Below are 14,589 nucleotides of genomic sequence, written 5' to 3' on the forward strand. Positions count from 1 at the left end.
CCACTAGTCTTACACTGCTAAATTAGGGGCGGCTAGCGCAGATAGCCCTCGTGTAGCTTTGCGCGAAATTCAAAACAAACAAACACAATAACAACATCACGACGTCACTGAAAATCTGAAGAACATATTTTTTCCTTCTGTTGTATCTTTTCCTAAACCATCAGAGGCTTATAGAAGTTTCTTTTATTACTAATATAATCAAAATGTTCTGATTATTAAAATAATTTGGGTATCAACACAGTTAAGAATCAAACAGACTTAAGTACTGCAATGTTACATCCGTTAGACGGCAGCACTGCTTCATTGTTTAAATGACTATTTCGGATATGGTACTTCATGAGACGTTTGTGAACTCGTTTCAGCATCATGATATACTTGGTTTGGTTTGTTTTGAATTTCGCGCAAAGCTACACAAGGGCTATCTGCGTTAGCCGTCCCTAATTTAGTAGTGTAAGACTAGAGGGAAGGCAGCTAGTCATCACCACCCACCGCCAACTCTTGAGCTAATATTTTACCAACGAATAGTGGGATTGACCGTCACGTTATAACGCCCCTACGAGCATGTTTGATGTGACGGGGATTCGAACCCGCGACCCTCAAATTACGAGTCGAGTGCCTTAACCACCCGGCCATGCAGGGCCCATGATATACTCGAGCTCAAGTATTATATCAGTTTATGTAGTTAAATATAATTACAGATTTTATTGAAGTAATAATAAACATTATATATTTCGTGTTCCGACGTATTGCTGGTATCAACTTAATTACCATAGAATGTAAATATTAAACCTTCTTTGACATTTGGAACAAGTAACTCTACTTACCGAACAAAAGAAGTAAACATGAGGAATTGATATATCCTTTACTGGTCCAGTTTGAGGACTTTTAAAAATATAAAGCTAAACACATGGTTTCTATAGTCACGGTGGTTACAGAAAAGACAGCCCACTTTGAAACTTTGTGTTTAACAGAAAAAGTAACGCGTGTTGTGTGATTATGGACTAAATGTCTAGGCCAGAGCCCCTAAGATTTAGGCTTAATTGTACGTAATTTTGAACCGAAATCATTCAGCAGAACTCGTCTATGTAGAAGTTTTCAGAGGCATATCGTGGGCTCGAACTTTGGACCTTCAAGTCCACAGCTCGGTACGTTAACTACTAGGCTTATACTAGTAAGCACATTTCACTCTGAGCTGATGTTTAAATGCGTGAGCGTGTTTATACATAGCGATAACTGAGTTATCTTAAATAATATAAAAATAATTAATTTACAGGATAGTGAATTATATATCATTTACAGTTGTTTATGGAATTAAATTCTACGTAATTTATTATGATTATACGTGGTGTCATAGTATATAAGCGATTAGTAACTCAGCCTGACATGGCCTAGTGGTTAGGGCTCTTTTCTTGAAAACTGTGGGCCAAGGGATTGAAATCAGCCACGAAATATTGCACCCCTTTTAGCAGTGGATGCACTATAATGTTACGTTCGTTTCCATCTTCATGGTTAGGGCGCTCGACTCGTAATCTGAGGGTCGAGAGTTCAAATCGCTGTTACACCAAACATCTTCGTTCTCTCTCGTTATAATGTAACTGTCAATCCCTATACTCGTTGGTGAAAAAGTAGCCCAAACATTGGCGGTGGGTGGTAATGATAGCTGCTTTCCCTCTAGCCTTATATCGCTAAACTATGAACGACGAGCACAAATATTCTCCGAAGCTTTGCACTAAATTTAAAACGAGCAAACAAACAAGCATTCAATTAGATATTAAATGAGATGTAATCAAAGCACATATACAGCTCAGAAGATTTAATGTGCCAGAAACGTTATTAAAGCTAAACCAGTTTATGACAAGAAGGGTAACTGTGACTGTGATAGTGTTACGTAATTACCAAACGTGTTTTTCAAACAACGCTCATGCATTAATTGTGCTTACACAAAGAGTTGTGGATCTTACTATTCCAAGCAGGAAATAATCAGTGAAGGCTTTTATATACGTAAATGTAATTGATAATTTGTGGCTTTAAATATATATATATTTTAAAGAAAACTGTAAAAGAAACAAAATGTGATGGAAAGTTTCTTGAAATATTATTTTTAATTAATTGTGTATCTGATCATCATTCAGATGAATATAAGATTTTGAAATACAGGTTTACAACCAGTACGTAAGTGTACTTACAATTGTAAGACTTTATAGATAAGTGTTTCCTGGCTATTATCCACAAGGAAGATTCGTTTGAAAAGATTAGAAGCTATAACATTTCAATTTAACCTTTCTTGTGCACAATTAACCCTTCATAGGCAGCCTCACACCTATATTATTGATATATATATCGATATTCTTACTTGCACTGGTTCGAAGTACGTTTAGAAAGAAACGTAGGGGGGATTTCTACCACACCAGTCACGTCAGATCACAACCAAAACAGTACCATATATACTGAGAAGGATATAGCCACTGAGACATCAGTTTTTAAAATGTTCATTCATCGCTCCGTCGTCTTCTTCATTCCACGTTTACGAAATGAATTACTCTAAGAACATCAGATGTTGTCCACACAGGCTGACTGTGAAGGGATTTGCTTTGACTAAAACCTGCACAATGAATCACCGTACTATGTAAAACGTGATGAACGAACGAAAATTTTAGCGTTATCAATTTAACGCAGAGCCACTGGAGTACTCTGTTGAGAGGGAGAAATATTGGAGTTGTGGTATTTCTCTGTACATTCATTTTTCATAAGTAGTCAGTTAGGCCCCAATAACTGGAGGTCCGGAGGGGATCAAGTTATGAAGTGTGTGTCTCTATATCTCTCCGAGCTCTAGGTCTGGCATGCGTGGTGGTCAAGGCATTCGATTCACATCATGGAAATTGTTGCTCTTTCATCTCCCAGTGATTCAACAGTAAATCTGTAGGGTTAAGACGCTAAAAATATGGTTTAGATACTCGTGGTGAGCAACTTTCAGATAGGCCATTGTGTAGCTTCGTGTTTAACAGCAATCAATCAACAAACCGAAAGTTCACTGAGTTCGTGATGAAGAAAGAGTTGAAACACGAAATATTCACTTTTAATAACACACAACTAAATCACCAACACAAGATACCAAAACAGAAGTGTAACTGTGTCTGTAGGGAATGTGCTGGAAGAGCGAGTGAGAGAACTGTTTTGGTTTGTTTTGTTTTTTAACTTCGCGCAAAGCTACACGAGGACTATCTGCGCTAGCCGTCCCTAATTTAGCAGTGAAGGACCAAACAAAAGGATCACATAAAGCCAAGTTGACACGCCACTCTGCAACCAATTCACTCAACAATTAGGACTTAAGTGCAAGGGTGGGGGAAACTTAAACCTTTATTTGATTCGCCGTCAGAAAAGACAGCCTTACATTTTTGAACATCACAAGCTATCTTTCCTACAATCTACAGGAAAAAGAAGTTAATTCTGAGGTAGAGCTGGATTAAGCTGGAAAAAGTTATATGTGTTTACTTGACCGATTTTGTAAAGACTGAATAACCTTGAATTTTACTCTAACATATATAATTTACATGTTGTTATTCAGAAAGACGCAGATGTTTTGCATGCAGTCATGTTACTCTCGTTAACAGATGCCAAAAGGGTCATAAAGATGTTAATTTTGCTTAGGCAAAGATTGCATGTAGGAACCGTTATAAATCGTATCATATCGCTCACGTGGTTGTGTCCACTTGCGATGAGCGGGCCAGCCCATCTCAAGGAGTGGCATAAGTATTGTACACACTGGTATGGGCTGGAGGCTTTCTTCTGTGTAAATACTGCTTGGAATAACTGATGATGCATGCACCATTGGATTCAGCTGTGTTGCACTTTATTTCTTTGTAGGAGTTGGTTGTGCAAATCATAATTCTCTTTGTTTAGTGATCCTGTGCGGAGGTGCTAAGAACCACAGCAGTTACCTGAAGTGAAAACGAGAAACGTAGATGCTGGTCAGTTTGTAAATATATACATTTCACACTGTAAATAGTGATTTTGTCTTATTTGTTCACTCGTGTTTCTTTTCTTCGCAGTCAGAGCTCAAAAATACTCTCCACGCAGTAGTCTTGGAACCTGCGTTCTTGGTGCAAAATCCAACAAGAAACTCGAGAGCAATCTTTGCTGGCTGTTTCCGATTCTAAAGTAATGGTCTATGTGGAACGTAGACAGTCACTAATCTTCACCGTTTACACTTGTCAGAATGAATAGTAGGATTTGAACGTTGCTCTTGTAACGCACGGACGGCATGGCCAGGTGGTTAGGGCGCTCGACTCGTAATCTGAGGGTCGCGGGTTCAAATCCTAGTCGCATCAAGCATGCTTACCCTTTCAACTGTGGAGGCGTTATAACGTGACGGTCAATCCTACTATTCGTTGGTAAAAGAGTAGCCCAAGAGTTGGTGGCGGGTGGTGATGACTAGCTGCCTTCCCTCTAGTCTTACACTGCAAAATTAGGGATGGCTATCGAGATAGCCCTCGTTTAGCTTTGCGCGAAATTGAAAACAAACAAACAAACAAATACTTTTGTAACGCACCGACGGCACGAAGTGCGGAATGTGATTTGTTGATGACTATATCTGGACGTGAACCCCAGAAGTGCAGCTCTGGGCTCCGGCCCCCTCAGCTCGGTCCACTTTCAAACACCTGTTGGACATCAGTGTAGCTAAATACCACAGACGTTAGATGGAGCATTACATTTTTCAGTTGCAAGAGAACACCTGCAATATTTAGAGTATTGGTTGACGGTGACACTGTTTAGTGGAGACACAATAATGTGTCGCTCCTTAGTTAAGAACTTGATTATACGACGTTGTCCAAATTCAGTGTCACTTGCTGTTGCAATTTTATAATTGTGTTGCACGCCACCTATCGGGAAAACCCACAACATGCGATGGCGGAGGAAACTGACGGATTAGTTTGAACTCCACAGATGAATATAAAGGTACTTAGAAGGAGTTAACGTGACTACAGCATATATCAAAAAGTACACCTTAGGAAAGACATGAATACATAACTCAAAAGAGTTTTAAAAAATAATAATAAAAAGATTGTTAGCTGTTGAACATAAACTGAGCTATTTTAGCTGTGCCCATCACGGGTATCGAAACCTGGTTTTTAGCGTTATGTATGTACTGACTTATCATCGAGCTACTGGGAAAAGGGGGCAAAAAACCATGCCCTACAATTTCCATAATTAGCTTAATATTTGACACCATTTTATATTTTGAAAAATAAACAGCACATATTGACAAGTAAAGACTAGCAGACACAGACACATATATATACACACCCACCCACCCACCATCCCCAAACACACGCATATATACCTCCTCCACAGACATACACACATATAGATTCACACCGATATATACATATATTCTCCCCACCATATACATATATTTTACCCCCCCTCCCCCAACATATATATATACACACACACACATTAATAACGATCGATACGACCCGTAAATTTGATCTTATGTAGGCAATTATTAAAATAAAAAGTATATTCACATTTCTGGTTGTTGATCTGCAGACAATATTACGTTATGAAAAACTGACGCTGTTCTACGACAACTTGCCATATAGAGCGTGGTTTGAACGCAGACCTGACGTTTTTTTTATGTGCCCATCACTAGAAAACTTACATCACCAATACGTAGAACCGCACGGAGCGTAAGAAAAGTGACCTACTTGAACTGACCTATTACGGGGAAGAAGTCTGAGTCACGTATTTCTGAGAGTCGCCACAGGAACTCACACAACATATATAATGAAATCAGTCAAATGATCGTCAACGCCATAAATTCTGGGTCTGTCTGTAAAATATTCGTACTTATGGCGAAGCTGATAAACCTATCTGTTGCTGACCATAACTCTAAACTACTGATCAGAGGATCATTCTACCAGCTAAGTGATTGTCTGCCACTCTTATAACGCACCCACAGCTTTAAATCCAGAAAATAATTAGCGGTATCGCATGGATTCGAAACTGGCTCATCAGCTACTAAAGAGAAAGAATTATGTGTTTCAATTTTAAAATACATATAAGGTTATACGCACTAGTTATGTTACGTAAAGACCAATGTTAACTATTCTAGAATGACGCTGCAAAAGTACTCTACTGTTTAACAATTAGAAATCTTATACAGAGGAACAAAAGTACCAGTTCCACCCGATAAAGAAGTTATAAACAGTTCAATCACGTAATATAGTTAACACATATTTATTTTCAGTGAGCAGTTTTCCACCAAAGTATCTTACTACGTTTCACATCTGTTCTTTTTACAAATATCTAGTAGTTATTTTAGCCACACTTAAACAACTTCAAATACATTTAATGCACACGGCTTATTTTTTAGGTTTTCTTTGCTTCACCGGGGAAGGGCCTACCTTCCGTCTAATGTCATTGTTTTATTTCAAATCTACTGTAAGTAGATCATTTGCTTCTAAAAACCGAAACAACGAAGCTGAGAAAAAGTTGTACATACACTAAAGTTAATGATTTGTTGGTGAGTTCAAGTGACATCTGCACAAACGTACCTGAACCGTCAGTGGCTAAGATTGTCAAATACGAGAGTTTGTTCTTCTGCTTTAAACAAAACTATTTAACACTTCTTGATCTATATACATAAACAAGTCCATAATTTAAGATCTATATACATGCACAATGCTACAATTCAAGATGTATATACATAAACAAGTCCATAATTTAAGATCTATATTCATGAGCATTGCCATAATCCAAGATAAATATACATAAACAATTCAATAATTTAAGATCTATATACATGAACAATGCTATAATTCAAGATATGTATATATACGTAATCAAAACTACAACTTAAGAGCTAAACATGTAAACAAGTTTACACTTCAAAATCTGTATAAATAAACAATGCCATACTAGAAGATCCATATACTTAAACAATTCCAAACTTCACAATCTATGTAGTTAAACATGTATATACTTCAAGATCTATATAAATAAACAACGCCATACTTCGAGACTCAAACACTAAAACAATTTAATATTTGAAGACATATACATTGGGTAACACAGTTGTAGAAGAAACTGATAGTTGTTCAATGATGATTCGAAATGTATTTTTTCTACAAGTACTGCGATATACTGAATATACAAAAATAACACATTTTATATTGAGCGTTGTTGGTCCTTAACAAATCTAAACAAAAAAAATCAAAAATTCATTGTGGGTGTGGGTTATCACGATAAACATAAATCATGCGGATATGTTTAGGCAACTAACCTATCTATTGCTTTTCACAGTCATAAATATTCAGCGTGCTGATAGCTCGGTTAAAAACTGTTTTGGCCATTTCCGCTAAGATAAATTCTGTAATACGAGGTCTGCTTATAGAATCTGAGAACCCCGTTCGTTAAAATAATTATTGTTCGGTTATAAACTTTTCAACTGACTCCCAAGTGAATTAGTGAGGCTTCAAAACACTTACAGTGTTGTCTGTATACATGAACACAGTGGCGATGAGGCTAAGAAACCTTCGCGACAGAATTTGATTATCAAAGGAAGCATTTTTTTTTTTTTGCTAAGGGGAACACTTCTGCTTCCTACAATATTTCTTACTTCAAAATTACGACGTGACACTCTTATAATTATCAAACAACGTGCTTTATTTATCCCTTTATTTACACGTGTGTCCGTTTGAATAAAGACTATCATAGAAATTAATAAAAAACCAATAATCCGAGTGCTTCCCTAAGGTGGACACTATTCCCAGTTTACACTTGAAGAAGAAAGGTCCACCTTTTAAAAGTGCTCGGGTTATAGGGTTTTTATTCATTTCTATCAAGACATCTTGAACCTACGCGTTGTTTTTTAACACAGTGAATGAATAAAACTATGTATTTGGCGAAAAACAAATTATCTGAATTCTGAGAATTATCGCGAACATTTGTACAAAAATAAACGGAATACAAATGTTCAAATACGCTTCTGAAAATATTGTGCTGAACGTAACTGTCCATCTGCAACGAATATATTGTTCTTTGTTCTCTTATAGATTGTTTATTTTCTGTTAAGCGCTGAGTTGCTTTGCTTACAGTGGTTATCGAAACCCGAATTTTAGCGTTATGAGCACACAGACTTATCGCTCAGCCACTGGAGGCACCTTATTTTGAATCCCCTGTAACTTGTTGGTGTAATATGAATTGTAACACCTCTGAACATCTTAAGATAATTTTGTTTCGTTCGTAACGAATATTCGCGGAAAGCTGGTCCGGTATGACCATGTGGTTAGATCGCTTAACTTCCAATTTGAATAAGTGTAGATTCGAATCTCTATTCCGCCATGTGACGGTAAATCCCATTATTCATTGGTCAACGAGTAGCTCAGGTGTTGGCAGTGGGTAGTGATGACTAGCTTTCTTCCACCTAGTTTTTCACTGCTAAATTAGGAATGACTAGAACCGATAACCTTCGTGTAACTTTGCGCAAAATTCAAACCAAATCAAGTTCGCGGAAAGTAACACAAGAGCTATTTACACTAGCCTTTATTAACTTTGTAGTGACAGAATACAGTTAAAGCAGCTGAGGGTATCCACCCCAAAATATCAGACTAACTAGCAAAATTTGACCGTCATTCTAGTAGTATACCTACTCACAGCCCTAAAGTCTGGAGCGCAATTTTGCGGCGACGAGACGAGAACCATGTATCATCGGATTAACGTTCGACACGCTAGTCACTAAGTCCGGTCCGGTACCATTCTAAGATAACTGAACGTAACAGACATTCACACGCTAATGTAGTTTAATTTTGTTCAAAATTAACGTTACATTAGTTCAGATATACTTGTCGGTCGTTAAGCGCACAGCTACACAACGGGCTGTTTGTGCTATACACTCCGCGAATAACGTAAACCGAGTTTAAGGGTTATATTACTTCACACGTGCCACTAAGCCACCGAGGGGCTATATTATAGTTGATCTTGAAGATTATTTACAATATGTAGTATTGCGAATACTTATTAAATAATACAGTAAAAGTTTGATAAACGTTCTTAAATTAAATTAAAGTAATGGAAGTGTAATGGGAGATTATAGTAGCAAAACGTAATTACTTAATGCATCTATAAAACTAGAGAGAAGGCAGCTAGTCATCACCACCCGCTGCCAACTCTTGGGCTACTCTTTTACCAACGAATAGTGGGATTAACTGTCACATTTTAACGCCTTCACGGCTGAAAGGGCAAGCATGTTTGGTGTGACGGGGATTCGAACCCGCAACTCTCGGATTACGAATCGAGTGCCTTAACCACCTGGCTATGCCAGGCCGTTGTTACATTTCGCACCCCAGTCCTGTACATGTCGTATATGCATCGCTAAATGCATTTAATATGTTCTCCAAGTGAAATTTATGTTCATTATCGGAGTATAGATAATACTGTATAAGGTTATATTTGATTTAGATGTTAAATTTGATATTTAGTGTTGAATTGTTTTTAAATTTATGAATATAAGATATTATCTCATTAAAGCAGATATTACATCTATTAACGTTTAAATATATCTAATATTAAATTACAGTTTATTACTTACCAGGATTCGCGATTAAGTCAAGGTTGGTTGGTTAGAAAGAAATAGTTTCTAAAAGAAAAAATAAATCTCTCACTTCAATGCAGTATTTATTTATTTATAACTCAATGCATATATACACTGGCCAAGCGTGTTAAGGCTTTCGACTCGTAATCCGAGGGTCGCCGGGTTCGAATCTCGGTCGCATCAAACATGCTCGCCCTTTCAGCCGTGGGGACGTTATAATGTGACGGTCAATCCCACTATTCGTTGGTAAAAGAGTAGCCCAAGAGTTGGCGGTGGGTGGTGATGACCAGCTGCCTTCCCTCTAGTCTTACACTGCTAAATTAGGGACGGCTAGCACAGATAGCCCTCGAGTAGCTTTGAGCGAAATTCAAAACAAACAAACATATATACATACATGCACTTTACCAGTAACTGCTAGTTTAACGAATAAATAGTTCATTGTAAATGTTGTCAGTTTATGTTATATTAAATATCATAAAAATAATTATACCTTAAAAGATTCTTCGTGGAAGTCATCTTTCCTCCCACCTTCAGAATATCGCTTTATGGTAAAAGAACCACATTTTATCTTTCAGTGTGAGAATAACACCGTCTCCAAAGAAACAATTGAAGGGGTTAATAAAACATACAGCCTGCACCTTATCGGTTGTGCTCACTTTTATTCCGATGTAACTTTAAGCTAAACCCATTCAGGAAAACTGTCTGTTACTTACACTCTCTCGTCTGCAGTATATTATGTGCATATATAAAGAGTGTTTTATTGAATTTACCAGCTTTTACTCATTTTAAGAAACATACGAGCTACTATATTGTCTCGCCATGTCCCAATCGCGGGGGTGGTCTCGTTTGCACACGGCATTGATTCCGAATCAACAAGGAGACCGAAACTAAAGATATCGGATGGTTGTAGTGCGGATCGTTCTTCGGAAGAAAGAAAACGATATCTTCGGCACAAAAGTTGTCTTAATCCACTTGCCTTATGACGTCAGTGAAGAATCGCGTGGGAGAATTTTTAAAGCGGGAACAAGCTTGAGCCACGTGAAATTCGTGAGAACATTTTTTTCCAATACTTCAAAGTAGATGTTCATTTTACAGAAAATTTTATCCAATATTATGTTACCGCTTGACTGTAATATAACCTCAAATATCAGCTTGTGTTTATGACGTAATTTTATTTTTAATTTCATTTGTGCATTATCTAACCTATAGTAAAAAACAGCGTATCTTATATGGAGCTAATTAGAACTGTTTTACATTAATTTTCAATAAAATATATCAAACAGATAAAAAAATCAGAAAAGGAATATATAATACGAACTTACATACCACAACATTTTAACATAGACAATAGACAGTGTGTGCATATATTTAGGTTTATGTCTTTTTTTATATATTTTCTTTTCTTTTTTTTTGAACTACGGGGTATGGTACGAGTTTTGATGACTTTAAGATTGTGATAAGAATTTCTGAAGAACTGGTCCTCGACCTTCATTTTATGTTAAAGTGTCTTCAGCCTGAAAGGTGGCGCTGCGTGGAGGGGGTTAGGTTTGATCGTAGAAACAATTATGGCACAGGTATGAAGTGATCAAATATGTAAGGGTACCACGCCATTCCAGATAGTTGGACGTTAAGTTGCCATCATGAGTTGAATGACATCTACTTTTCTCTGTTATTAAGTTTGGATAATATGGTTAGATAAAACTGTTATATGTATTTGCATTAAAAACTTACACATCTCTCACGAGTCATCTGTATTTTAACCTACCGATTGTTATATATGTGTGTGGTTCACGTGCATCTAACTTTGTTAAAAATGTAGGGGGAACACATGTCCCTTCCAACCCCTTGCGATTAAACGCTCATGATGAGTTTATTATCATACTCGATCAATTTTGGATCAAAATAATCTCTTTAATTAAGAAGACCTCCGATATTTTTTACGTCCATACAGTTAGGCCTAGTTATTATTTATAATCTACAAAATCTATTAATTTTTGGAGCTTTATTTCGGTGTTAAAGTTACGAAGGGTCCAAATGAAGTTGGAATGCTCATAGGTTAGAAACAATAATTTAGGTTAAACTCTACACTTGCGGTGTGTAGAGCTTTTATTAGCGTTTTGTCTTTGATTGAGAAGGCTAGGACTAACCTCGACGCATTTCTTTCAGTTAGATCTTTTCTGATAAAAAAGAACAGTAAAACATTTTGAAGCCTTGCTGTTTTAAGATAAGCTCAACATGTTTCCACAATCTGGTATTAGTAGTTTATTAATATGTACAACTAAACTCGTTTGTGTAAGAATAATGAAATGTGAGCATATATTTTTGAATAGCTTTCAGTGTACCGTTTTTCAGACACAGGTCTTACCTTTTGTAAAGTTAGGAAACTATGCCGATAAGTTTTAGTTTAAAACCTATTCAGAATCATACACACGAGATATCTTAAAACGTATACGGATAGAATAGGGGTCAGATTGTTAAGAAAAGTTTTTTAGTAAAGTGTAGTTTAAGACAATGATCATATATGAATATATACTTCAAGACCCTTGATACACATTTACAGAAGAATATTCACATAGTGCTCTTGTTACACACAAGCGACTATAGGGTGCTTTTATTACACACATAAACGACGATATGGTATTTTTGTTACACATACACACGCGCGACTATAGGGTATTCTTGTTACACACACACAAACGGCAAAAGACTGTTCTTGTTACAAACTGTAAGAGAAGAGAGACGTTAAGCTTTCTGTAAACCTAATTTAATATTCTGGTTATATTGTTGATTTTCATGTACATGTAGCATTCATTAGCACATAGAATTAAGAGTAACCTAAATCTCCTATGCGGGCTTCAGAACATTCTGTTGGAATTACGACCGAAAATACAGTATCAGCGAGAGAAAGCAAGTGAATGATTACCACATTCTAGTCATTATAAGATTTTGTACTAGGATACTGTGTACTCGAATGTGATTATACTATAAATATTAACTACATTATTTCTTAAATTATATTTTTATCAGATGTGTATAGTAGCTTGTCTTAATCAGAACTTACTAATAATTAAATGAATAACAATAGTCTTTATAATCTCTCACATATCTTAGGAACTCTAAAAGCGATCTCACATTCGAGTGTATATGTGTTAACATATATAAACCTTATATAACAGTGCAAAATTTATTATGCATACCTTACAGATTTATCATACATATGATACTGTCACGGAGAACTAGATCTGTTTGCATATGAATAAATCCAATAAACGTCCATGATTATATAACCAATGAATTACGTTCGCAAGAAACGGAACTTATCAAGTAAAATGGTATTTATAAGGTCATAAAGTTTTTACTCGTCGATATTAGGAACTGACCACTGTTCGTTCGAGTAAAATCATGTATCCGAATGAACTGACCTATATTTTGACATTTTTCATCACGTACACCAACGTCCGGACGTCTATTACTGTGATATTAAATCAGACACTGTCGAGTATACATTTCCAAGAAGGCCTAGCATTGGCTGCTAGTTGGGGGTATTGGACTCAACGTGAGAGTTGCAAGTTAGAATCCCTTTCTCGGACGTGCTCGCCATTTCAGCTGTGGAGGCTTTATAATGTAATGTTCAATCCCACTATTCGTGAGTAAAAGTAGCGCAAGAGTTGTCGACGGATGGTGTTGACTAACTGCCTACCCTCCAGTCTATATCTTCAAAATTAGGAACAACTAGCACAGATAGTCCTCAAGTACTTTTGTGCGAACTTCAAAACAAACGAAACATAACACTGTATCACACTGATCATGTGTATTTCACACCTCTAATTCCATACATAATACAACACAGTACGCAACAACACAAGTAAGAAAATAAGCTGGCGCAATATATACAACAGAAATCACATAAAATACACGAACACCGCAATGAGAGGGAGACGAATAAAAGATAAGCAAGCAACATTGACAATACAAAATACAATGAACACCTCAAATCAATAAGTTGGTTGGTTTGGTGCTTTATAGTGCAAAGCATCTAGGCTATCTGCGCCCAAATCAATAAGAAAAATGCACATTACATAGTAATAGTACAGAAGCGAAGAGGTCAATTTGAATGTGACCTTTCCAGTCCTATAAGCTATAAATCCTGATCCGTGGAACAGCAATATCAATGCTTTGTTCGTTATTCTGTGTTTATTATTATAATTTATTTTTTTTTTTTCATACGAAACTGCGGTTGTTCTTGGGCGAGATAACTTTAGGATAATAATATACTTGTTAACACACATCGTATCCAAATTACATGGAGCTGTTTATTCTAGCGGTCACATTATTCTCCAAGCAACTTATCAGTGTGGGCTCTATTTCCAGGTTTTACTCGCAAGAGAGAGCTTTTCTTCTACAGATCCAAGTAATATCATTGCTTTTCGATGTACAAGCTAGTCTTTAATAGCTAAACTAAAAACCAATAGTTCCCTATCAATAAGGAGTATGCTCTTACGAGCAGTTAGACTAGATATGACCTGCTTGCACGTGAGTTTGTTTATTCGTGACATTCTCGATAAGAAGTAGTGCCCTTAAGTCTGCTTTTAAAATAAATCGAAATATTTTCCTGGGTCTGACGCATATTCCAAGCACAATTAAATCTATAACAAACACATTTATCGACGACTAGATGTCGTCGCATGGTTCCCTTAGGGTCTATACATGTGCGTAAGGTCATTTTATTTTATTAAATAACTTTTTTAATTTTTAATAATTTCCATATATAAATGGAAGCTTTTAAATACGAGAAAATGCTGTTTAAAGACCTAATTGTTTTAAAAATAACTTTTAAATGACATAAACGAATCACAATTGTAGGAAGAGTTGTTTTTTTTAAATTTCGAGCAAAGCTAAGCGAAAGCTATCTGCGCTAGCCGTCCATAATCTAGCAGTGTAAGACTAGAGGAAAGGCAGCTGGTCATCACCACCCACCGCCAATTCTGGGCTAC

The sequence above is a fragment of the Tachypleus tridentatus genome, chromosome 9 (genome assembly GCF_004210375.1).
Source record: "Tachypleus tridentatus isolate NWPU-2018 chromosome 9, ASM421037v1, whole genome shotgun sequence".
In the NCBI taxonomy this organism is placed as follows: Eukaryota; Metazoa; Arthropoda; class Merostomata; order Xiphosura; family Limulidae; genus Tachypleus; species Tachypleus tridentatus.